The 24,819-nt window shown below is 43.1% G+C and overlaps 1 pseudogene; it reads right to left on the minus strand.

The window, feature by feature from the left end:
- Positions 1–979: 979 nt before the first annotated feature.
- LOC145793149 (acyltransferase GLAUCE-like) overlaps positions 980–24,819 on the minus strand; it is a 34,869-nt pseudogene continuing 11,029 nt past the window's right edge.

Here is a 24,819-nt window from a genome sequence, read left to right on the forward strand (position 1 = left end):
TTATTTCTTGTGTCATTTTGATCCATTTACTTACAATTGGCTCAATTTTGACCCTCAATTTTAAATTTTGTGTCAATTTGGTCCAATTGATAATGCTGTTAGTATTTTTGACAGAAAATAATCACTAAATTGGATTGAGATTTTTTTTTTTTATCGGCAAATATTAGTTATTAGTTGTTAAATTAGCACATATAGGAGAAATCTCCTCACCCTTGGCAAAGCACTTAAGTGCTTACACTCTCTTAATTCAACTCCCCTAAGGGAAATTGAACCCATGACCTCCTTGGAACTAAGCCCTAAGGAAGACATGGTGGCCAACTAAGCTAGACCTAGTTGGTTCTAAATTGGATTGAGATTAACTCATTGAGTTCAGTAAATTTATAATTTTATTATAAAAAATATGACACGCGTCACTTATATATATATTTTTCATAAAAAAAAAATACTAAGAATTATAAAGAATTGGAACAAATTGAAATAAAACTATAAATTTATAATCAAAATCGAGCCAATTGAAATTACGAGAACCAAAATGTCACAATAACCAAAATACAAGGACTATTAACCCAATTTGCATGGTTGTTTAAGTAACAAAAATAATCTCTCCAATAATAAGATCAAATAAAAGTTTCTTGCACTAATTGGAGAGAACTTAATGTATCACAATTCAAAAACATGAAGCATGAATCTCTTCATCTTCTCTTTCTCAAGCCCCAAACACACATTGATTCCTCCACTACCATTAGAGAGCAACAAAACAAACTCATCATTCCCACTCACAATAGGCCCACTATGAACAGGTTTCCCAAACCCAAAATCAAGCTCACCAAAGAGCAGTTTCCACCAAGCTGACACATAAAAATTCCCATTGCAGGTATTAGGAATACCCCTATACACCTCCAGCCAATCAATCACTGACCTAACATACTCATCTCTACTCACTCTCTCTATCCCCTACCTCACCTTCTCAACACAAAACTCTAATGGCCTCTCCACCAAATCACTCACTTTTGCAGTGGCAAAGCCTGTGATCACAGCATTCCCAACAAACCCATCTGTCAATGGTGGTGAAACCCTAGCCCTAATGTCCACTGCAAAGAGAACTGTCGAAACTCATCCGGGTTTTTGAATACGGCCTTTGTTCTTGCTTTCCATATGTGGTCTACAATGGTTTCAAAGCTTGAGCACTTGGCCATTGCTTTTTGTTTGAGTGATGTGATTATTGAAGGAGTGAATCGGAAGAGTTTGTGATCATAAGCATAGTTGTTAGAGAAAACTAGAAGAGATGGAGATGGGGATGATTGATTTTGGGAAATGAATGATGTGGGAAGAGAAGAGATGTTCTTTGGTAGTTTTATGTATTCTTTGTGTGTGAATTTGATTTGTGGTGGATTTCTTGTCCTAATTGATGCTCTGTCATTGTGGATGATTTGGGTTTTTAGGGTTTCACCTCTGCATATGGAGGCAAGGTTGTGAAACATCTCACTGGCTGATTTTCCATCAAGGATACCATGGTTTGTTGTGAACCCAAGAGCAAAACCACCACACTTGAAACCTGTCACCTATAAATAAATAAAATTTTAAATTAAAAAAAAAATTCACAAGGCTAAAATTGACAAAATAGTGCTAAAATTAAGATATGTGTGCTTATGTTTGGTTGTGTTTTTCATGTTTTCGGAAACAAAATAATGAGAAGTTTGAAATCAAGAAACCATATGAAAAATTGTTTTCAAATTTTAAAAAATTATTTTTTCCCAAAAATTAAAAAGAAAATCATATGAAAAGGAAGAGTAATTTATTTTATTTTTTTACCAAATTTTTAAAAGAAAAAACAGAAAATAGATTTTGAAAAAGTCAACTTTTTGAAAAAAATTTCTAAAACCAATTCACTTCATAAAAAACACCAAAGAGGTTTTTTTCAAAGCTTTGAAAAAAAAAATTACGCAAAATATAAAAATGACAAAAATAATGCTTATTTTTAAACTTTTCATTGTTTTATTTTTATTTTTTTTTTTAAAAATGAAAATACAAAGCAGTTTGTAAATTGTAATATTTGTTATTACTGTCTTTTTTTTTTTTTTTATCAACAAAGAAAGTCCTTTATTACTATCTTGTTACTACAAGTTTATGATCATCATCTTGGTATATATATATATATATATATTGGTATTGAAATTTGATGTGAGAGAACAAGTTATTAAAGTTGCCTGAATTACGAAGAGGGCAGTTTCATCCAAGCTTTTGTATAAACCAGGCCTATGAATGAGATGATGGAAAGTCGAATTCGGGACGGAAAGATTTCCAAGATCCTTCAAACCAAGCCTTGATGTTGCACTAACAAAGAGGGCTCCACCATTGTTGCACACAAGCACCAACCTACTGGTTACATGGTTAAACCTCAGCATGTTAGGAAAAATATGTGATTCTCACAAGTAAATCAATCAATGGGAATAAAAATTAATACGAAAAAATTAAATCAAAAATAACACAAGAATTTTACGTGGTTCCCTCAATGTGAGGTACGTCCACAGGATCGAAATCCGATTCCACTATCAACCAAAGAGTTTCCAAACGATTACAAACGAGACACGAATGGTCTCACAAACCACCCTTAAGTGAATTCCAAATAATCACAAATAAATAAAGAGAAAATATCTCACCAAATAGATGGACAAAACTCTTCAGAACAAAGTTGAAGAAGACCCAAAATAACGAACCAAATCAACTTCTTCAATGCGGAAGTTGTCAACAAAAATTTAAGCCCACCGAACATTGAAATCAATCTTGTAGCATAGCAGCCGCACGCACACCCACGGGAAAAGTAAAACCAATCCTTTTTTTCCTCGGGAAAACAATACTAAAAATATGTATTGTGAATCTAGAGTCTATTATCAAAATTTTAGTTGTTTTTAAACTGAATTAGGTCTCTCAAAATTAGATATAATATATTAAAATATATTATACCTAAACCAAACCAAATTAAAACTCTTTTAATAAACTATTGGGTCTCACACTCCAATAAGGAGGTATACCCAACAATTCTCCCCCTACCGACTTAGGTGGAGATATCAACCATACCCACCAAAGTTCGACACTTTAAATGTTTGACCCTCGACAAAATCTTAGTCAACATATCCGAAATATTATCGTCTGTGTGAACTTTTTCGAGTTGCAACAATTTCAAATCTAACACATCACGAATCCAATAGTATCTCACATCAATGTGTTTCGATCTCGAATGAAAAGTAGAATTTTTACTCAAATAAATAGCACTTTGATTATCACAATAAAGCATATATTTTTCTTGCTTTAAACCCAACTCTTGCAAAAATTTCTTCAACCATAACTCTTCTTTACAAGCTTCCGTAACGGCAATAAATTCAACTTCGGTTGTTGAGAGAGCAACACATTTTTGTAATTTAGATTGTCATGCCACAGCTCCCCCTGTAAAAGTCATCAAATACCCCGAAGTAAATTTCCTAGAATCAATATCGCCGGCCATGTCAGAATCTGTGAACCCATCAAGCATCGGCTTACCATCCCCAAAACATAAACACACCTTCGAAGTCCCTCGAAGATACCTTAGAATTCATTTTACCACTGCCCAATGTTTTTTACCCGGATTAGAGAGAAAACGACTCACCACAGCAACGGTGTGAGCAATATCCGGCCTTGTACAAACCATGGCGTACATCAAAGAACCAACTGCTGAAGCATAAGGAATTTTCAACATCTCTTCTTTGTTTTTCTCACTTGTAGGACATTGATTCGAACTAAGCCTGAAGTGACCCGCAAGTGGACAACCAACCGGCTTTGCTTTATTTATGTTGAACCTCTCAAGAACTTTCTCAATGTAGCTTTGTTGAGACAACCAAATCAGCCCCTTTTGCGATCACGAGCAATTTTCATACCAAGTATTTGCTTTGCCGGTCCCAAATCTTTCATAGCAAAAAATTTACTCAACTCTAACTTCAACTTGTTAATCATGGTAGAATCTTGACCCACAATTAACATGTCATCAACATAAAGCAAAAGAATAATAAATTTACCATCCAGAAAATTTTTCACAAACACACAATGGTCCGAAGTGGTTTTAGAAAAACTATTATTCATCATGAAAGAGTCAAATTTTTTGTACCATTGCCGCGGGGCTTGCTTGAGGCCATACAAACTTTTCTTCAATTTGCAAACAAATTTCTCTTTCCCTTTTTCCACAAAACCTTCTGGTTGCTCCATGTAAATTTCTTCTTCAAGGTCACCATGAAGAAATGCGGTCTTCACATCAAGTTGCTCAACTTCAAGGTTCATACTTGCAGCCATGCCAAGTACAACCCGAATAGAAGACATCTTCACAACTGGCAAGAAAATTTCGTCAAAGTCAATATCTTTCTTTTGCCCAAAGCCTTCACAACAAGACGTGCTTTGTACCTCATATTCTTGCCATCATTCTTCAATTTGAAAACCCACTTATTTTTTAGAATTTTCCTCCCTTAGGCAACTTCACTAAATCATAAGTGTGGTTTTCAAGCAAGGAATTCATCTCCTCGTCCATGGCCTTTTTCCAATCACCTTTCTTTGCATGCTCAATTGCTTTTTGGTAGCTCTCGGGCTCCCCTTGATCGGAAATCAACACAAATTCATTGGGAGGATACTTTCTTGAAGGTTGTCGGTCCCTTGTAGATTTCCTCAACTCAAGTTGTGGTGGCGGTTCTTGAGTTGGATGTTCTTCCTCAATTTCTGGCTCAACTTCATTAGGATTAGCATCATCCTCCACTTCTTCAATAGATGGCTGCACATCTCCCCCATTTTCATCATCAACTGAAGATGAAGGAGATGGATCCATGTCAATGAGATCACTAGTTTTTGGCTCCGGTTGATCACCTTTGCCAAAGCCTTCAATTGTTTGGTCTTCAAGAAACACAACATCTCGACTTCGAATGACTTTCTTGTCGACCGGATCCCACAATCTATAACCAAATTCATCACGCCCATAGCCAAGAAAAATGCATTGTCTTGACTTACTATCAAGCTTGGACCTCTCATCCTTTGGAATGTGAGCAAAAGCTCGGCAACCAAACACTCTCAAGTGCTCATAAGATACATCTTTACCAGTCCAAACTCTTTCACGAGCATCACCATTCAAAGAATAACAAGGAGACAAATTGATCACATCAACCGCTGTCTTCATTGCCTCACCCCAAAAAGATCTTGGCAATTTAGCTTGTGAAAGCAAACACCTTGTTCTTTCCACAATGATACAGTTCATCCTCTCGGCAACCCCATTTTGTTGATAAGTCTTCTTAACTGTCTTTTGGTACCGAATACCTTGGCTGCGACAATACTCATCAAATGGCCCAATGTATTCACCACCATTGTCTGATCGAATGCACTTCAATTTCTGCCCTGTTCTCTTTCAACCATGGCCTGAAAATGCTTAAATACTTCTAGAACTTGATCTTTAGTTTTTAGTAGAAAAGCCCAAACTTTCCTTAAATAATCATCAATGAAAGTAACAAAATAAAGTGTACCACTATGTGTTTTAACTTTTAAAGGACCACAAACATCCGAATGAATCAACTCTAACACATTTTCTTTTCTAGAAGCAACATTTTTATGAAAAGAAACTCTACGTTGTTTACCCGCCAAACAATGAACACAAGTTTTAAGATGTGTACCTTTCAAACCGGGTAGAAGTTCTTTCTTAAACAAAACTTGTAGCCCTTTTTCACTCATATGGCCAAGCCGCTTGTGCCACAATTCGGTAGAGGTATCATCTTCAAGTGCATTGACAACACCTTTACAAATTTTTCCTTACATCGAATAAAGTGTATGAGTCTTCTTGAACTTAGCCACCACTAAAGAACCCTTTGTGAGCTTCTATATTCCATCATCAAATTTATTGTTGAAGCCTTCATCATCTAGCTTCCCAGTAGAGATCAAATTGAGGCGAATGTCGGGAATATGCCTCACATCTTTAAGCAACAACTTGCAGCCCAAATTTGTTTCCAAACAAACATCACCCATGCCAATAATCTTGGACAAACCTTCATTACCCATTCAAACAAAACCATAATCTCCTTCGGTGTAGGTAGTGAAGAAATCAACTCGAGAAGTCACATGAAAAGAAGTACCGGAATCAATCACCCAATTACTCTCTTGGCCCACAAAATTGATACAATCATCTTCACAAACGACCATGAGATCATCGGTAGTAACTGCCGTTGTGTCTTCTTACTTCTTTTTAGTTTTCCAAGTTAGCCAATTGCTTCCATTGAAACTAGAGATACGACCCACATTCCCCTCCATTGATTTACACAAATAAATAGACCTAAATAAACCGTAAGCTCTGATACCAGTTGTTAGGGAAAATATGTGATTCCCCACAAGTAAATCAATCAATGGGAATAAAAATTAATGCAAAAAAATTAAATCAAAAGCAATACAAAAATTTTACGTGGTTCCTTCAATGTGAGGTAGGTCTACGGGATCGAAATCTGATTCCACTATCAACCAAAGAGTTTCCAAACGATTACAAATGAGACACGAATGGTCTCACAAACCACCCTTCACAAATAAACAAAGAGGAAAGACCTCACCAAATAGATGAACAAAAGTCTTCAGAACAAAGTTAAAGAAGACCCAAAATAACGAACCAAATCAACTTCTTCAATGCGGAAGTTGTCAACAAAAACTTCAAACAGTGCTTCAGGAACAAAATCCCACCGAACATTGAAATCAATCTTGTAGCATAGCAGCCGCACGCACACCCACGGGAAAAGTAAAACCAATCCTTTTTTTCCTCGGGAAAATAATACCAAAAATATGTATTGTGAATCTAAAGTCTATTATCAAAATCTTAGTTGTTTTTAAACTAAATTGGGTCTCTCAAAATTAGATACAATATATTAAAATAGATTATACCTAAATCAAATTAAATTAAAACTCTTTTAATAAATCATTGAATCCCACACTCCAAGAGATATACCCAACAATCCATGAATTAGTAAGGAACCAAAAGCACTTCAGCCACTGCTTTCTTCACTACCTGTTAATGATATAAATAAAAGTGAGAAGCCTTAACTGCACAGAAAATTTTCACAAATGAGATATAATTGTGAAACAAAATTTGGAACTCACATACGTCGGCCCCATCTTTGTAGGTTCCACACCTTTTGAGAGGGTGATTTATGATCTGGAGTTGGGCCGAGGTAGCGATCGAGTAGGATGAGAGCCCAGCAGTGCATTGGGCCGAGATGATCGACTGTTCGCCCAGAGAAGGGCTGCCAGAACTTGGGCCGAGTGCGTCCCGCCCCAGACCGTAAAGTAGCAGCTCGGTAAGGGAGTGCTCGGTCGGACCAGGATGCTCGGTCCGAGGTTAGCCGAAGCCAGACAAGCCGAGTGACCGGCGCCGGGAAAGGCGCGGTCGGCCGAGGTTACCGTTTGACCGGCATGAAAGCTGACCACGGGGTGCTTCGGGCTAGGCTTTGCCGAGATGCCGCCTAGCCCGGTCCCCCCTTCGACTTTGCCAGGGAAATGCTTGGGTATGAGGCATGGCATGGCCGTGGTAGAGCAGCTCGGTTGCCGAGCTCCAGCTGTGAAGTCAGGCAGTTGAGATTAGGTGATGTTCAGCAAGATCTATGCTGACAGATGGGATAGCAGAGCCACGTGTCAGGAGATGACTGGGAGTGGATATGGGGCTCAGAAGGTATATAAGCATGTCTGCGCCCCCCATACGCGACACACGAACATCTCTGTAAGGAATTCTTACACTAAAACACTCTCTCCCTTCTCTCTATCCATCCTAAGGTGTGTGCTAACTTGATCATCGGAGGGTTTTTCCGGCCACACACCGCCGGGTAGCTCACCGTTACTTGCTCGCAGGTGATCGGACATCGACGGAGCTCGAAAGAAAGGAGTACGGGCTTGCCGGAATATTTGCTCCCCGTACAATTGGCGCCGTCTGTGGGAAGCTTGACAGACAAAACCTTGTCTTCCAGGTTCATCTTATCGCCGTCCATGGCGAACAACGACGAGTTTTCGTTGTCCGCCATCGACGGAGCCACCCCGGAGTATACCCGAAGGAGAGAGGGACCTCCTGCTGTCCACCCAATGGCTGACTTGGGAACGCCCACTGGCGGACAGTCAGGAGACGCGCGGGACAAGCGCGGACGAAGTCATGGACATTCACGGAGTCCAGACGGTCACCGGCGGAGGAGAGACTCGCACGCCAGGCGACTGGAAAGCAAGTTGAGGGATCAAGATGCTGTCATCCGGCGAATGGCGGCGGAGATAGAAGATCTCAAGCGGCATGTCAAAGGGAAGGGTGTAGTTGGAGTGGGAGACCACAGTGAGCGCACCCCATCCTGCCGTTCAGGCGGTCAGAGTCAGCGACGTACTCAGTCAATATCCATTACCAGAAGTTACCAGGTTGGTGATTCCGACGTGGGTGCAGGGAAGTCTAGCGCGCAAGACAGCACCTACAAACCCTCACGTCCGGAGACGACGTCGAGGTACTCTTACTCCGCTCAGTCAGAGGATTTACGGGCGGTCTTAAAGGAGCGGGCCCGCCGGTGTGAAGCCCAGAGAATACCAGCTTTCCAGCGACTATCTTACGGGGTTCACGCCAGCGAGGAGGTCGGAATGCCTCCGCCCCGCCAAGCAATGCCACTCCTTGAAGATATGGACTTGGCCAGGCTGAGTGCCACTCCTTTTTCCCTGGAAATTGAAACAACACCACTTCCGGCAGGCTTCCACCAGCCTAAGTTCACACTTTATGACGGAAAAACCGATCCATACATGCATGTGAGTCACTTCCGGCAGGTTATGGCCGGACATAGGCGCAATGACAGACTTATGTGCCTAATCTTCCCGTCAAGTTTGGGTGAGCTGGGCTTAAAGTGGTTCGAGCGGTTGCCTGAAGGGAGCATACAAAGGTGGCATCAGTTGGCCGAGGCGTTTGTTACACGCTTCAAAACCAACACAAAAACACCAAAGGAAGTCGATCACTTGCTAAGTGTCAAGATGGAACCGTGCGACACACTGAAGGTATACAACTCAAGGTACTGGGAAACCTTCAACGAGATCTTGGACTGCCCGGTCAACCTTGCAATCACACAGTACAAGCGTGGTCTCCCGGTCGGACATAGACTGCGGGACTCGCTTACCATGCACCAGCCGACCTCCATGGGCCAGCTCATGCAGCGCATTAATGAGCACGTCCGAGTAGAGGATGACGCGTCAGCCTCTACCGTGAAGGCCACTCCGGTAGCAGCAGACAAGAAGACAGCAGGCAAAGTGCATGCAGTTGGGCAAGAGTCCAGTCGCTCAGGTGACCGAGCAGAGGAATCGGACCGTGGTTCGAATCGTAAGAACCGGGGTAGAGGGCGTCGTAATGACCTGGATGACTACCCCCGAGATGATGTAGCGGACGCGAATAGAAGGATGAAGGCAAGGACTGGCATAACCACGGTCTTCAAGATTCCAATCTATCGCATACTTAATGAAATCCGAGACGAGGAGTATGTCCGGTTTCCTGCTAAGTTGGGTGATGGACAAAAGGGGTATAATCCGCGGTATCGTTGCACGTTCCACCGAGAGAAAGGCCACCGGACTGAGGATTGTTTGCCTTTGAGGCAACACTTGGAAGAGCTGGTCGCGGCCGGGCATCTAGACCTTTACATTGATGGCGGCGTGAAGCCGAATCAGGCTCCGGTCGATCCCAAGGGACAGGATGACCGAGACGTACCACCACAGGGAGTTATTAATGTCATCCAGGGCATTGTGGAACCGGAGCGTGTTTGCGAACTCCGGGGCATGATCAAGAAGGCAGAACATATGAGGGAAGTTTTGTCGGTACAGCCTGCCATAAAAAGGGGGAAGATTGAAGAAAAGGATGTGATCAGTTTCACCTCAAGGGATTTAGAGCGTATCCAGACGCCGCATAACGATGCTCTTGTAGTAACACTACGCGTCAAAGAATTTGATGTTAGACGGATCTTGATCGATCAGGGAAGCTCGGTCGAGATCATGTATTATGATGCGTTCAAGCAGCTCAAACTCCGTGAGACAGATTTGGCTCCAGCTACTTCGCCATTGGTTAGATTCAACTCGCAACCGGAGTGGCCTTTGGGAAAGATAATCCTGCCGGTCAAAGCGGGATCCGTGGTCAAGCAAGTTGAGTTTTGGGTGCTATAAGTGCCTTCGACGTACAACCTTATCCTTGGAAGGGGATGGCTACATGCCATGCAAGCCGTGGCATCAACTTTTCACCAAGTAATGAGATTCCCCTCGGCTATGGGGGCAATCGAGGAGATTTGGGGAGATCAGGTCATGTCCAAACAGTGCTTCGTGGCGGTCAACGGAAGCCGGGCTGCCAAAGGATTCGTTCAAATGATCGAGGGATCGGAGGACCAGGGTGTCTTGGATGATGTGGGCACCGAGGCCGAGGATAAGGCTGTTGAGGAATTGGTTGAAGTGCGGATTGATATCGAGCAGCCGGACAAGTTCTTCTTGCTCGGTTCAAGTCTCACGGCCATAGAGAGGACCGAGATGATTGAGTTTTTGATGGCGAATATCGAAGTCTTTGCATGGTCGCCTTATGACATGCCTGGCCTCGACCCAAGTTTTATCTGCCATCACCTCAATGTCTTCCCTGGAGCAAAGCCAGTCATCCAGCGAACAAGGAGATCGGCGTTGCATCACGCCGAGGTAGTTGCTGAGGAGGTAAAGAACCTGCTTGAGGCACGAGCAATTCAAGAAGTGCACTATCCTCGGTGGATTTCCAACACAGTAGTGGTGCCTAAGAAGAATGAGAAGTGGCGAGTTTGTGTCGACTACAAGACAGTCAACCGAGCTTGTCCCAAAGACAGCTTCCCTTTGCCGCGCATTGACCAGCTAGTGAACTTGACGGCTGGACACAATAGGCTCAGTTTCTTGGATGCGTACCGCGGCTATCACTAGATTGCCATGCATGGGCCTGACCGAGAAATCACCTCTTTCACGACTCCAAGGGGGCTCTTCTGCTATCGAGTTATGCCCTTTGGTTTGAAAAACGCCGGGGCAACCTTTCAGAGGATGGTGACCAAAATGTTTGCTCCTTTGCTCGGCCGGACAATGGAGGCTTACATTGATGATATGGTGGTCAAGAGCCGACATGAGGCAAACCATTTGTCCGACTTAGCCGAGATGTTTGCCATTCTGAAGAAGCACAAGCTGCGCTTGAACGCCTCAAAGTGTGCCTTTGGCGTGGAATCCGGAAAATTTTTGGGATTCTTAGTCACGAACCGAGGCATCGAAGCAGACCCTACTCAGATCAGATCCGTGCAAGAGTTGAAGCAGCCCAGCTTGGCTAAGGACGTGCAGCATCTGGCCGGGATGGCCGCCGCACTTAATCGATTTATAAGTCGGTCATCAGATCGCTGCCGCCCTTTATTTCAAGCATTGAAGTCAAAGTTCTCATGGGATGACGAGTGTGACCGAGCTTTGGCCGAGCTCAAGGATTATTTGTCTTCTCCGCCGCTGTTGGTTACACCAGAGCCGAGTGAGGAACTCTACCTTTACCTTGCCGTCTCCCAGCACGCAGTAAGTGCGGTGTTAGTCCGGGCTGAAGGAATCAAGCACCTACCAATTTTTTATGTCAGCAAAACTTTGTTACCAGCAGAATCAAGATACTTGCCGTTGGAGAAGCTTGCCCTCGCCTTGATGATGGCTTCAAGAAAATTGGCACACTATTTTCACGCCCATACCATCATCGTACTGACCGAGTTTCCCCTCAAGGCTTTGTTTGAACGCGCGGACTTTTCAGGCCGAATTCTAAAGTGGGCGGTCGAGTCGGGACAGTTTGATGTGAAGTTCTAGCCGCGCACCGCAATCAAAGCCCAAACCTTGGCAGATTTTGTCGGCGAGTTCTCACCTGGCACTCATCCGGTATGCCCGGTCGACATTGCCGAGGCAGATGATGAGATGCACGCAATGCCAATCGAGGAAAAACCAGTTGAAGGAGGTAGCGCCGCGGAGTTAGCGCGCACCATCGAAGTTCCCTCAGTTTGCACGGTCATACCACCCGGTGATGCGATGACGGAGTTGTGTATCACCAACCCATCCACTCTGTCCGGTACCGCATCACCAAGGGGGGAAGAAGTTGAACCACACCGCTCAGAACTTGATGATTCACCTACGGAATTGGGCATTCTGAACCAACTTGCTGAGTCCGGTGCCGAATCATCAAGGGGGAAGGAATGGTTCCACACAGCTCAGAACTTGCGACCGGCTTCACACCGTAACCTGATGATTCGCCCACGGACTTGAGCATTACAGAACAACTTGCTGAGTCCGGTGTCGAATCACCAAGGGGCACTGACTTTGACCCGGTCAACACCAAACTTGACACCGCACAGCCGAGCAGTTGTGATCCCATTGCCCTTCGCAACTCTCAGGACCCATCTGACTGCTGGAAGCTTTTTGTGGGGGACATGTGGAAGCTTTTTGTTGATAGAGCGTCCAACCGCCATGGTGCCGGCCTAGGTATTGTTCTTATATCCCCGGATGGCCTAACCATTGAACATTCTATCATGCTTGGCTTCCCGGCGTCTAACAACGAGGCTGAGTACGAGGCACTTCTCGCCGGGCTCAAGAGCGCAATTCAAATGAAGGCTGCCGAGCTCCTGGTGTACAGTGATTCCCAGCTTGTGGTTAACCAAGTTTCTGGGATTTATGAAGCAAAGGACGAAAGGATGGCGAAGTACCAAGCTCTGGTCAGGGAGCATATCAAGCAGTTTGAGGCAATTAGAGTCCAACAAATTGGCCGGGAAGACAACAACCGAGCTGATGAACTGGCCGGTCTCGCTTCTATGGTGGATAATACTTTTCCAAACACTCTTTTGATTGACTTTCTTCCGCGGCCAAGCATTGAACTCGCCGGGCAGACAGATGTACTCTGCGCCGCGCTTGGTCCCTCTTGGATGGACCCCTTGATTTTGTTCCTCAGAGACCAGACTCTTCCAACTGACAAGAAAGAAGCACACAAAATCCGGGTGAAGTCAGAGCGGTTTTGGCTCTCTTCATCTGGCGCGTTATATAAGAAGTCCTTCACTGGTCCTTATTTAAAGTGCGTGCACCCGAATAGTGTGGAGGCCTTCTTGTACGAAATTCATGAAGGCATTTGTGGCAGGCACATAGGAGGCAGGTCCTTGGCCTACCGTGCTATTTCGCAGGGATACTGGTGGCCGTGCATGCAGGCCGACACACAAAAATATGTCCGCAAGTGCGAAAAATGTCAGAAATTCGCCCATCAGATCCACCAGCCTGCTAGGGAACTTCTTCCCCTCACCAGTCCTTGGCCTTTCGCCATGTGGGGGCTTGATATAGTGGGACCACTGCCAACAGCACCGGGCAACCGGAAATTCTTCATCGCGACCACAGATTACTTCACAAAGTGGGTTGAAGCTGAGCCCTTGGCAACCATCAAAGAGAAAGACGTGAAGCGATTTGTCTGGCAGAACGTGGTCACGCGGTTTGGCGTCCCCAAGATTTTGATCTCTGACAACGACACCCAGTTTGACGGTCGCCTATTCAGAGGATTTTGTGAAGATTTGAAGATAGAATTCTACAACTCCACCCCGGCCTACTCGCAGTCCAATGGTCAAGCTGAAGCATCGAACAAGACTATACTGGATGGGTTGAAGAAACGGCTGGAAAAGGCCAAGGGCAAATGGGCTGAGGAATTACCTAGCGTCCTTTGGGCATACCGAACAACCCCGTGACGTTCTACCGGGGAAACTCCATTTGCTTTGGCTTACGGCATGGAGGCGGTCATACCCTTGGAAGTTGAAATGCCCACCCTCAGAAGCGAGAGTTTTGAGCCCGAGTTGAACACCGAGGCTATTGCCTTGGAGCTGGACCTAGTGGACGAGCGTCGGGAGAAGGCCCTCATCCATGTGGCCGCCTACTAACAGGAGCTCTCAAAGAAGTATAACAAGACGGTGCACCCCAGACCATTCAAAGTTGGTGATTGGGTTTTGAGGAAGATTATGGGCAACACCCTGGTGCCAGGAGAAGGCAAACTAGGGGCAAATTGGGAAGATCCCTACATGATCACTGGTCTGGCGGGCAAGGGGGCTTACCACTTGGAGGATTTAGAGGGAAGAGCAATACCCCGGCCATGGAATGCGGCCAACTTGAAACTGTATTATTTTTAAGCTTCTGCTTTCTTTTCTTGTGCAAAGAAATTTTTTGGCTTGCACCACAGCATGTAATTCTTTTTGTCAATTTATAGAAGTAATTTTGCTTTAGCACTTGGACTGCTGTTTTAATGTTACGAACCGAGATGATGTACTCCGGTTGGAAGAGTTGGTGTTTTGTCCAACTTAGGATTCCCAACCGAGATGATGTACTCCGGTTGGAAGAGTTGGTGTTTTGTCCAACTTCGGATTCTCAACCGAGATGATGTACTCCGGTTGGAAGAGTTGGTGTTTTGTCCAACTTCGGATTCTCAACCGAGATGATGTACTCCGGTTGGAAGAGTTGGTGTCTTGTCCAACTTTGCATTCTCAACCGAGATGATGAACTCCGGTTGGAAGAGTTGGTGTCTTGTCCAACTTAGGATTCCCAACCGAGATGATGTACTCCGGTTAGAAGAGTTGGGGTCTTGTCCAACTTAGGATTCCCAACCGAGATGATGTACTCTGGCTGGAAGTGTTGATTTGTTCAACTTTGTTACAACCGAGATGGGTATTTTGGTTCATGAATTTGTTTTGTTATGCTGAAGTGCTTCGACCGTGTTATGGATTCCGGTCGACAAAGTGTTCAAACGATGAGTTATACCGAGATATTTTGCTGAAGATGGAATTGATTACTACCGTGCAAACACTTACAAAAATTTGAGTTTCTCATTGAAAAGAAAATCATTACAAAAGGTAGGGACAGAGCCCGGTTACATCAAAAGAGTTGGAAGCAAAAATACAAAAACAAGGAAAAAGATAACTAAACTAGGGGGGAGAGATTGGTGAACTTGTCCTCGCCAGCATCAAGATTGATGGTAGGACTGACGTCTTGGGCACCGGGCTCAGCATTGCCGGGCTGCTCTTGCACCTCGGCCTCCTCTGCCTCAGAATCTGTGTCATCCTCTCCATCTTCAAGTCCTTCCTCGGCCTCCGCTTGCAGAGCGCTGAATACGTCGTTTGCGTAAGGCACAAGGTAGACCGGTAGCGAAGCTGGAGGAGGGTTGGCAAATACGTCGGTGTCGGAGCCTTAGCCGAGGTGTTCGCAGGTAGACTTCCAGCCTGCTTTGAAGTAGATGTCTTGCGTTGTAAAGACTTGCTTCTAGTAGCTCTCCTCGGCCTCGTTAAAGCCGGCGGTGTTTGCAGCCCGGCAAGCTTTCTTCTTCGACTTCTTCAGGGTATCCACCTCGGTCTAGAGCTCGTTTTGTTTTTTCTCGGCTGCATCCAGCTGGCCGAGCAGTCTGTTGTTGTCGGAGTTGGCCATCTCAAGAGAAGACTTAGCCCGGCCGAGCTCGGCTTGAAGGCTTTCTACCTGGCTGGCTGTGTCGTTGGCCTTCTGCCTAAGTCTGTGGATACGCTCCAAGACCAGGTGTTGTTTTTGAATGGCCTGCAAAAACAAAAGCAACATTGATTAGATAGGAGACCGAGAAAAAACAGAACCGAGCAAACACTTGCAAAATTTTCAAAGGAACATCGACTTACCCTGGCCATAGACTTCACCGACGACTTGACCAACCGAGTGTCGGGGACGTGGTCGCTGCCGACCAGGTCGCTCGGTAGTAGCAGGGCTTTAGACAGATCGAAGGCGAGCAGATGCTCTTTGTCGGCCTTGATCGAAGCCGTCGCTGGGATATCTTGACCCCGATGCTTCAAATGTGGGCGCCAGGCCGGCACTGGGGCGGGGGCGTCTGTTGGATGCTCGGTGGTAAGCTCGGTGACTAGCTCGGCGGAAGGGTCTGCCCGAGCTCTTTTACCGGCACGTCGAGCGGAGGGTTCTCGGCTGGATTGCCCGGCGGATTGAGTGGCAAGGGCGACCACAGCGCCACTAGATTGACCGGCGGCTGGGGACCGAGTTACTATGCTCGGCACCTCGGCGGATGTGGCGGTGAGCAGGTTTTTGATTCGACTTCTTTTGGCCATTTCTTGCTCGTCTGTTAACCGGATTAACGGGACGTCGGGTAGGGTTGGATCTGGAGGTGGCGAAGGGGCTCTGAGGAAATCAGTTACTCTACTCCGGCACGGAGCAGAATATCTGTAAGTCGGGGTGTAGCCGAGTAAGTCGTTGCAATCTCGGTGGGAATACCGAAGCACGGTCCGAATTGCCTCGACGTTGGGAAATTGATAATTGGCTTGCAAGGCTTGGATTGCTGCAAAAGAAACAAGAACCGGTTAGTTACAAAGTAAAACGTTAAGCTAACCGAGCAAGTTTGAGTGGCTTACATGAAGAACCGAAGCCCTTGTTTATAAACCAGCCCGGGACCTCGGCTGTTTCGTAATTGCCCGACACCCAGAAAAAACCGTCGTCGTGCAGATCTTTATCCGGGGTGCCGGTTACAATTTTTTCCTTGCCCGGCCTTATCTTCAGGTAATAAGCTAGGCCGTCCCCGGTGTGGCCCATTGTGTATTGCCTCAGTATCTCGGCTAGACCTAAGTTGGTGCCTAGCCGATTGTTCAATTCGTGAACGCCGTTTATTATCCGGTAAGTGTTGGTGGACACTTGGGTTGGTGCTAGCCTGGTTCGGCGTAAGAACTCGGTTATCAGTGGATTAAGTGGGAAACGAAGGCCCCCTTCAACAATGGATAGCACGGTGAAGGGGCATTCCTCCCTACCCCAAGGCGTAGTCTCCTCTTCTGCCAGCTCGAGATGGACGTCGGCCTGGATGCCGTACTCCTCTCTGAAAGCAGCTAGCGCGGCCGGAGTATCCACTAGGAAGCGGAATTTCCCCATTTGTGGCCGGCTTAGTTTATCCCGGCTGAAGGGTTTGGCACTGGTTATTGGACGCTGCTCGGTCCTGAGAGCCTCAGGAATGACAGTGGTCCCCTTGGACTCTGCAGGAAAAGGATGGCAAGTGTTAAGTGTGAGCGCGGTTGCGCAATAGGAGCTGGATTTTAGCTCGATAATTTAGAGTGCCAAACCACCTCGGTTGTCTAATTCTATCTAAGGAGCCCGGTCGCCCAAGCAGACCAGATGTTAGCCCGGTTGACTGACCAAGTCCTTTTGTTATCTCGGTTTTTGCTGGGGTCGAGACAAACTTGTTATTTGCTCGGTTGGACTGGTTTTTTGGATCAAAAGAGGACCAGGAGCCCGGTTCACCCCAGTTTTTCAGTGTTCTTCATGAAGATGAAGAACACCAAGAACAATGGGAGGTTAGGTGCGGATTCTACGATCTATGCCCTAATAGCTATGTTTTTGTGCCCTAATGTGTGCAATATGAAAGAAAATAGCAACAAAGTGAGGGTGGAATGACTTACCAGTGAAGGGCAGGACCTAATCCTTCAAGCACGAAAAATGGCAGCAAGTCTGGATGAAGATGCGAGAGCTCTGAGGTTGAATATCGAAGTGGCAGTAGGAAGATTTGGAGTTTGAGAAGGGCATCTATGTATAGGCGAAGGAGACCGCCCAAATTCAAATTCTGGCAAAAACGGCGGGTTGGCTGCCCGATAACCAATGGCAGCCCGCCACGTGCCCCCATTTATGGCTACGACAGGACTGAAGCGACGGGTTGCAAACACGAAGAGCCAACCGAGCTACTTTCAACGAAGAGGATGTCAGCCGAGGAATATAACCGGGCAAGTTTGCAGACAATTATGTTAACTAGCCCGGTCGAGGTTCGGCGTCTTGAAGACCGGAGAAATGTTATCTCGGTCGAAGTGAATAATCCCAGTCACGCTTTCGCAGACGGAATTAAGGGGCAATTGAGATGGTGATTTATGATCTGGAGTTGGGCCGAGGTAGCGACCGAGCAGGATGAGAGCCCAGCAGTGCATTGGGCCGAGATGATCGACTGTTCGCCCAGAGAAGGGCTGCCAGAACTTGGGCCGAGTGCGTCCCGCCCCAGACCGTAAAGTAGCAGCTCGGTAAGGGAGTGCTCGGTCGGACCAGGATGCTCGGTCCGAGGTTAGCCGAAGCCAGACAAGCCGAGTGACCGGCGCCGGGAAAGGCGCGGTCGACCGAGGTTACCGTTTGACCGACATGAAAGCTGACCACGGGGTGCTTCGAGCTAGGCTTTGCCGAGATGCCGCCTAGCCCGGTCCCCCCTTGGACTTTGCCAGGGAAATGCTTGGGTATGAGGCATGGCATGGCCGTGGTAGAGCAGCTCGGCTGCCGAGCTCCAGCTGTGAAGTCAGGCAGTTGAGATTAGGTGATGTTCAGCAAGATCTATGCTGACAGATGGGATAGCAGAGCCACGTGTCAGGAGATGACTGGGAGTGGATATGGGGCTCAGAAGGTATATAGCATGTCTGCGCCCCCCATACGCGACACACGAACATCTCTGTAAGGAATTCTTACACTAAAACACTCTCTCCCTTCTCTCTATCCATCCTAAGGTGTGTGCTAACTTGATCGTCGGAGGGTTTTTCCGGTCACACACCGCCGGATAGCTCACCGTTACTTGCTCGCAGGTGATCGGACATCGACGGAGCTTGGAAGAAAGGAGTACGGGCTTGCCGGAATATTTGCTCCCCGTACACCTTTAATCTTACATTTATTTCCATTTTGTAAAAAACTTGGATAGTGTTTGGTTTGATTTTTGAAACATGATTTGAATGAAAAAAGTGAAAAGTTGGTTTGATTAATTAATTTTTAAAATACTATCCAAAACTCAATCTTCTCTCTACTCCCTCCTTCTCTCTTTTTTTTATTATTAATAAATCAATTTTTTTTTTCTCTCTTCTCTCATTCTTTCACATTTTATACATTAATTAATTAAAATTTCTCTCACACTCATCTATTCAACTAACAAAAATAAAAAACTACAAATCATCTAAAAATTATTTTCAAATCTCATAACTAAACAAATTTTCAACTTTCAAAACTCTTTTCAGTAACTCATCTTTTAAAATACATCTCAAATCTCATTTCAAAAACTAAATAAAAAGAAGCCTTCTATTTTCGTAACAAAACTGTATAAATAATAAGTTAATAATTTAACACATGGTATCAAAGCAAGTAACAGATCTATTTATGAATGAGAGTTTAGACACATATGAGTGGCGTGTTGGTGATATAGTCCATTTCAAATTGAATACGAACTCTCAATTGCTTTAATAAAAATGAAAGGATTATTTTGTCCCTTAATTTTAGTCTAATTTCTCAAGGAATATTATCTATTTAAATTGGCCTAATATGAAAATTTTAAGAGTAAATTTGATACAATTAAAATATAAGGATCGAATTGACGTCCAAAAAAAAAAAACTACAACAAATTGGGTCTTGAATGACGATTTTTTTTTTGTCGCCAAAGAACTAATTTCGTCACTATAGATATTTGTGAGGAAATATTTTCTTCACCGATTTCGTCATTGAATGTTTGTCACTAAAAAGAATCGTAACGAAAAATAATTTTGTCACCAATAAAATAACATTTTGTCGCCCAAAATCCTCATTTTCATCACCAAATAATTATTCAGTACCATATTTATAACTTTAGTGACGAATAAATTTGTCACATTAATCTTTGATGAGAAAATAATTTCGTCACAGTAAAATGTAAAGTTGACGAAATTTTTCGTCTCCAAACGTCATACATAGGTGACAAAATATATTTTGTGACAAAAATATATATACGTGACGAAATTTTTAGTCACTAAACAACAAAATCAATGAAAACTTTCATATATAAGTTGCAATAAATTGTCACAAAAAATATTTATTAGTGACGGATAATCACTTTGTCATAATAACAAATACAAATGACGAAAAAAATTCATCAGTAAATTTGTCTCATATTTTATATTTCAATTTAAATTATTATTTCACAAATATCCCTGTTCATATCCCAAAAGCCTTTTAAATGTACTAAGAAATCCACTAGCTATTATACACCACTCTACAAAAAAATTCACTAAACAATTTATATTATAAATCAAAATATATCCATTAAACAAATTTAATAATAATCCATTAAGTATAACCAAAAAAAAAAAAAAACCATCAAAGCAAATCCCAAAATGAACTAACATGAAGTCCACAAAAAAAAATAACACTCGATCTTGATTTGCAACTAGAAGTATCAGTTCAGGAAAAAAAAAATCAATACTTGATCTTGATTTGCAAGTATGCTTTCAAACGTCATCAAAAACTAATCTGCAAAAAAAATAAACAAAGAAAAATATTAACATATTATCAATTACATTGTATAAACCTCTCTATCCATGTCAACACAAATTGTGTACACAATCTGCACTAGGTAAACAAAATGTGATTAAATTCTGGAGAGGAACTTAATAATGCACTTAAGGAGCTATGCATAAAAGAAATGAACAATACCAATAGAATTGATAGCCACATGCGACAATCCCTGAGACTAAAATTTAGTACTAATGGCCTGTTACTGCAGTTCGTACCCTGTTTGATTTTCTCTTTACCCAACTATATACAAAGTCCAGAATAGTAAAAGCAAGATATGCTAATTTAAGGGTGTAATATTCCAATTTGCATTAAATATATATCCCACTGCCAAAAAGAATGTTTCCTCTCTTATCAAATGCAGTGATAATTATAATGTATTATTCAATAACATAAGTAGTAAATGGACAGATATAGGATCCTGATCATCAATTCACCATAAACTCACTTCTAAGCACTAACTTTAAGTTCAGAATCAATTTTCCCATTACTTGTACAAATGAAGTCTTAAGTGCCAAAATCTGGCACTTAGTAAAACAGTTAAATCTAAAGTTTGCAAGAATCCGCCGGTTCATAAAACTGCCCGAATTCAAGCAGCCAGTCAAAACTTTCCAACATAGCAAGGAAATTTCTCATGATGAGAAAACTAGGGAAACAAAACAGATTGCACAATTACTTAATATTAGTAAACGTAATTAAATAGATAACAAATTTATGGAGTAGGACTAGCATAATCAAGCCACGCTAGCTAATAAGCCTTTGCTAGAAATCTATTGACAATCCTTCCACACACACCCCCCCCGGCGCTCTGTCTACAACAAATAACCAATCTGTTTACTGTATTTGGAAAGAAAGAAACTCTAGAATTTTTCAATCTATTAGCTCTCCTGTTGAGGTGTTTCAGAAGAGAATTGTCAATCCTGTAAGGTTCAAAATTCTTTCTGTGAAGAACTTTAATAAGAATGCCGCTAGTGATTGGTTTATGGATAGATGGAGCGTCCCTTCCTCTGTACTGAAACTGGGGTGCTTTCTTATGGCTATGGCACTAACGCTCTGAATCTTATATGCTTGGACTTACTACTCTTGCAGGTCTCCCTAGGCTGTGGGTGCTTGTTGGCTAAAGCTACTCCTTATTTCCTCAAATAAGCTTCTTTGCAAGTCCTGCTGGTACCTCTTCAAGGATGCTGCGGGTCAAGTGATGTGATATTTAGGTTGAGGGTTGAGTGTTGTGAGCCCAAATTGCTTATCCATATTGCATTGTTCTCATATGTTTATCTAATTGTTTTCTCTACAGTGTCTAGCTAGTACTACTTGTAAGGAGAAGGAGCGTTGAGATTGGTGAGGCCAGATATGTTAGGTTACTGTATTTCTTGGATATTTGAGTGATGTGAGTTCCTACATGTGGGCTGAGTGAAAGTGAGCACATATGTTTTTACTAATTGTTTTCTCTACAGGTTGTCAAGCTGGCCTTTTGGTGAGGGAATTCTTTGGTTGTGCATTGAGTGAATTCAGGATATATCTTTGTTGAGTGCCCCTTCTTTTGTGGGTCGAGTGAAGTGAGCCCTATATGTGTTGTGGTGTGTTACCTGCAAATGAAATAGAGTATTGTTCCAAAAGTATTGAATAATTTCTCCTTCACTATCAATTTAGGGGAAAAAAATTTGGGACCTATCTATCTCTCTCTCCTCCCTCATGAATCTACCTCTTTGTCGTCAATAAAGTGGCTCTCTCCTCTCTCTGGAGTGTACATCTTTGTCATTATTACATTAGGCAAGTCATAAAATAAAACAAAGAAATATACAAGATTACAAGAGGCATTCCTCAGGCAAACAACAAACCAACCCAAAACAAAGAGGCATAAGAAGCTAACCCTAGCGAAAAGAACCAACCAAAAAAAATAACTAAGCAACCTACCCAAGGAAAAAACAAACAAAACAAAGCCTAACAAAAAGATGCAGAACTCAATGCCCCACAAAGAAGCACCAGCAAAGCACTACTAAACTAAATTTTAGGCCTATTATCTTTCCTCTTATCAAACACATCTTTGGGAATGGGTGTAATACTTTCCTTTGGCATGATAATTGGCACACTTTAGGTTCTTTGTGGTCTAAGTTTGGTGAGAGGATCATCCATGATTCTTCTATTCATAGTGATTCTAAGGTCAGTGCTGTTATTGAGAAAAAACTTGGAAGTGGCTTGTGGTTAGCTCTTGGGAAATTAGGGAGTTAATTGATAACACTCCTCTATCCCTTCATCCCAGTCAGAATGATGATAAAGTTGTGTAGACTCCTGCCCCCAATGGTGAATTCTCTATCAAATCTACTTGGAATTCTTGGAGGAAATCTTTTGCCAAAGTTCCTTGGGCTCACGTCTTATCCCAAAGCTAGCTTTGTTACTTGGATGGCTATTCACTGCAGGCTTAATACGAGGGACAGGCTTTATCTATTTGGTTTATCCCAACATGTGAATTGTGTCTTTTGCCAGAACACTTATGAAGATCATAATCATCTATTTTTTCACTGTCCTTTCTCTGAGAAAGTGTAGAGTCAGCTGAAATCTATGATTAATGTATCTTGGCCTAGTCTTCTTTGGCCTGAGTTGGTGGAACATATCTCTAAAGCTGTTAAGGGGAATTCTATGGGCACTATTATTTCTAAGCTTGTTTTTACTTGCACAATTTACCAGCTGTGGCTTGCTAGGAATAATAGGATCTTTAATAATGAAATGTACCCAGAAGAAGTGGTTATCAAGAGAATTGCGGATATGATCAGATATAGAATGATTTCATTGTCTAACTTGAAAGTTCATTCCACTCATAACTAGTTTCTAAGCGAATGGAGACTGCCTCACTCCATCTCAAAAGACAGTCATGGTGCTGGAAGCAGCAAAAATATGAGGGATGGGAGTTTAGTATATGTGGGTTGAGTGAAGGTGAACAGATATTGTGTGTTATCTAACAATCTTCTAATTTTTGCAGGTTGTAAAAAGCTGGAGTGTGAACTATTATGGCCCTGTTTGGTAGAGTTGTGGGAAAGTGCTTATAACTTATGCCTAAACAGCTTATAGCTTATAATTATGAACATAAGCTGATTTCTGACTTATAAATTAAGCATCTCCTGCCCCACTCAAAGAATAAGTTGATTTCTGACTTCCAAAAAGTTATAAGTTATAAGCTATAAGCTAAACCAAACACATCAAAATAGCTTAAATTAAGCTGAAAGCTGAAATAAGCAGCTTTTAAGCTGCACCAAACAGGCCTTATATACCATTGAGAGTTGAGTGATAGTGAGGACTATATTCATACCTTTACTTGAGTCCACAGTGAGAGAGTTGCCTAATGTTTTCTTTTATTGGTATCTCTAGTTTCTCTGTTTTTTACAGGTACATGGAAAGGCTATACATTGAATGGTGTGAGTGTTATAATTGTGGGTTGAGTGGTGTGAGGCTTGATATTGTGTGTGGTCAATCAATTTCCGAGGGTTGTGAGACTAAATATTGTGGGTTGAGTGAAATTAGCCCATATATTGTGTGTTGGTTACTTTGTTGTATTCTACACAGAGACAGGCTTCCTGTTTGGTTGTACTTAATCCATTTTCTATATTGGGCAGGTTCTATTAATCTCCCAAGTCTGAAGTTGGATGGCGCAATTGTAGAGAGTGCTGGCAGTAACATGGAGGATGGTTATATTGTGACTACTGTACAGGGTGTTATCTTGAAGTATGGCTGTTGGACGCACATGTGGAATGACAAGGCTTTTCTATTAGTTTGTATATATTATTTTGTCACTTTTGCTCTGTTACATAGCCTTTTTGGGCCTACCCTTGCGGGATGTGCAAGGAAAAATTCTGGTATTTGCGACAACTCTTTTGGTTTGTTTGACATTGTTCTTAGCCCATATATGCATAGTATGAGCCCCCTGAACAGGTTTATGCTCACTGATTGCAACCAGATTTTATTTTCCTTAGGGTTTCTATTGTGGGTTTTTTTGTGATGCTTTGGTGATCCTTTTTGAGGGCCCACATATGCATAGTTTTAGTCGTTTATCTCTATGGGCCGTTGTTCTCTTTTTGGATTTAGCTTGCTGTTTCTGGGCAGGTTTTTATCCTCTGGTTATGTATAGTTCTTGCTAGGTCCTGGGGCATACCCCTTGTAGTTGTGTAAATTTTCTTGTCTTTATTTTATGGCTTATTCACCCAAAAAAAAAGTACTACTAAACCAAAATAAATCAACCAAGAAGAAAAAATAAAACCACAAAAAGGAGAAGCCAGCCAAGGGAGCAAGCCTTCTCAGCAGGCCAAAGCAGTAGCCAAAAGCAACACTACAGCAAGCCAAACCGACCATAGCAGCAGCCAAGCAAACCCACCAAAGACAAGGACATCCAAAAATAAGTAGAAGGACCAACTGAAGACCCATTTTCCTACATCCAGCAGCTAGCACATACAAGAAATCAAGGCAAATAGGCAACAGCAAACA

This window comes from Camellia sinensis, chromosome 6, assembly GCF_055761805.1.
Source record: "Camellia sinensis isolate YWXY chromosome 6, ASM5576180v1, whole genome shotgun sequence".
NCBI lineage: Eukaryota > Viridiplantae > Streptophyta > Magnoliopsida > Ericales > Theaceae > Camellia > Camellia sinensis.